At 39.1% G+C, this 2,700-nt stretch overlaps 1 protein-coding gene across 1 annotated transcript in view; it reads left to right on the top strand.

Moving 5' to 3' along the window:
• Positions 1–326: 326 nt before the first annotated feature.
• The window catches only part of LOC308313061 (receptor-type tyrosine-protein phosphatase delta-like), a 169,964-nt gene continuing 167,590 nt past the window's right edge, over positions 327–2,700 (top strand). The window contains exon 1 of the mRNA XM_080759947.1: positions 327–382. The gene's annotated coding sequence lies outside the window, so the exon portion shown is untranslated. The remainder of the gene's footprint in view (positions 383–2,700) is intronic.

Raw genomic sequence — 2,700 nt, 5'->3', positions numbered from 1 at the left:
TGGCTCAGGGCAGACTGTCTTCCTAAATTAACAATCTTTGGCTTCAGCCATGAAGAAGAGGGAAGTGATGCACACATTTCACGCAAAGGCTCATGGGACACTGGAAACAGGTGGATATAGGAGCCTAGTATAGAGCCCTTAATTTGGGGACTCCACTGAAGCATATACAGTTTAATTGGTTAACAATACCAAGTTGTGAAATTCTAAATCTGCTTGTAATCCCTTCCTCCTTTTCTCATTCTCCTCCATACCCCTCTCTCTCTCTCTCTCTCTGTCTCTCTGTCTCTCTCTTTCTCTTTGTTGCAGGAGAATTCTGGGGAGATTTCTGAATCCTTCGTTCCTCAAAGATGAAGCAGCTCAGTGGATCAATGTGTTTATAGTGGTAAGTCACCACATCAATGTTGATTTGGATGTTGCTAAGGATACTCAGCCTGATGATCTCACACACACACACACACACACACACACACACACACACACACACACACACACACACACACACACACACAGTATATGAATGTACACACTAAACCCAAGCGTTTAGGTTAAACTGTTTTAAACACATAATTTGTAACACTTTTTAAACGTATCACAGTGTTTAGATCATAAACAGAAGAACCTGTTTAATTCCTGTAACACTTTTTAAACACATAAACGTGTTTAGTTTTTACAATCAAAGTCAGTCATATAGGTGTTTAGAATTTGAACACTAGGTGTTCTCGTGAGGTGTTTGAGTGAACTCGTGTTCTACTGTATTGTATGAATATTAATAAACACTTGGCATTTTATTATTACACACATGGTGTTTAGGTTTAAACGCGTCACATGTTCCAGGGATTTACAGTGTAGACTTTACCTCTGCTCCAAAGTCGATGTGTTCTAGGCCAGATGTCTCTCTGATTGTCTATGATTTATGATTGTAAAAAGCTGTGCCAAGTCCACTGAGAAGGGGGGAGAGAGAGAGAGAGAGAGAGAGAGAGAGAGAGAGAGCGCGCAGTGGTGGACAAAGTAACAAACTCCAGTACTTGAGTCAAAGTATATAATCAAATATTACTCCACTTCAAGTGGATGTTTCTCTGTCAAAATTGTATTTAATACTTAAGTACTTTTGAATACTTAAATATTAAAAAGTACACAATTATATAAAAAGAACTCAAGCTTTCACGTCCATTTTAATTTTACACTCAATAGTTACATTATAATGTGTTAAACATCTGCATTATTTAATGTACAAAAAGTCTACAATATTGGAATTATTATTTTGACCAACATTTGCCTGTTATCTCTCCCGGTACCAACATCAATACAGAATGGAATTGTGGATAAAATCTTATCCAACTACAACAACATATCTTGTGGTTATGTTTTTGGGTCTGAGAGGCTGAATCTCAAATGGTGGTCCGTGGCTCAAATGCAGGATAAATAATGGGCCACAGAAAACACTCTGGTCTAAAAATGATCACAAATGCGATGAGGTCATCACATTGGTGGCTATGGCCGTTTTTAGCCCAAGGAGTGTTTTTAGCCCAAGGAGTGTTTTTAGCCCAAGGAGTGTTTTTCGTGCAAAACTAATGCTTGGAATGGATTCAGAATCATGAAAACCCCCTAGTTTTGACACGTCACATGCGACTTAAAGCATAATGAAAAATGTAAAATGATGGTCCACTAATTATTTCATTCAACATTATATATATATATATATGTGTTATTTGGATGACCCTAAAGGATCATAAAAAACCTTGAACGATTACTATTGCAATTTCTTTTGGGTCACACCTTAGATTGACCTGGCCTCGGTGGAGAGAACATCCCCAGCTGTTTAAAAAAAAGCGCTGCGCTGATCTGATACATTATTGAACATGCTGCTCTCCAACGCATCACTGACTCTTCCTCTCACGTTAGGGCTCAAAGTTCTCGTGGCGTCACCGTGGCTAAATATAAAGCTCAACCCCCCCCCCCCCCCCCCCCCTCTCTCTCTGTGTCTTCTTGGGCTTGTTATTAAAAGATGGAGAGGCTGTAGGCTCCGTACGGCGGACTGTGTGGAAGGAAGCACTGAACTGCACTTTTCTTTTCCCTCTTTGAGGCTCTCTCTCTCTCTCTCTCTGTGTGACTCACAGGGTGCCGTTCCTCTGCCTCATATCAAAACACCTCCTCCAAAACCATTAGCTTTAGATGATGTCAGAGATAACACACTTAAGTACACTGCGCCTATTATTATGCATTTGCCTTGCAGTGGTTGCGAACGCAGTGAGCACTTACTATGAGACCTAGCAGATCATGTCTGTGCGTGTGTCCGTGTGTCCCCCCTTTGTGCCCATATATGGAGCTGAGTGATTTGTTTGTGATTTATGCAACACACTCCATATTTGGACGTATAGCTGCTTTGGGGACTCCTTATATGGTTATGGCTAAGTTAAAAACTTAACTTAAAAATAACTTAACTTAAATAAATAATAACTTAAAAATAAATCTTAAAAAAACCCAAATATGTACGAGCTGCGTTCGCTTCCCGCGTTTGCGCGTCTTACTGGTGTTAAGCAAGTACATTTACTTAAGTAATTTTTGGTATTTGTACTTTACTGGAGTATATTTCCAATTTCAACTTCCAGTACTTTTACTTCTACTCCACTGTATCTCAGATCTTCTTTTTTTGTATTACTTTTACACATCAACCAAATATAGATTTTATACTTAAAGTAC

The sequence above is a fragment of the Protomyctophum bolini genome, assembly GCF_963924005.1.
Source record: "Protomyctophum bolini genome assembly, chromosome: 3".
Lineage (NCBI taxonomy): Eukaryota > Metazoa > Chordata > Actinopteri > Myctophiformes > Myctophidae > Protomyctophum > Protomyctophum bolini.
Note: the sequence above shows the minus strand (reverse complement) of the source record. Positions and strands in the feature narration are given on the sequence as shown.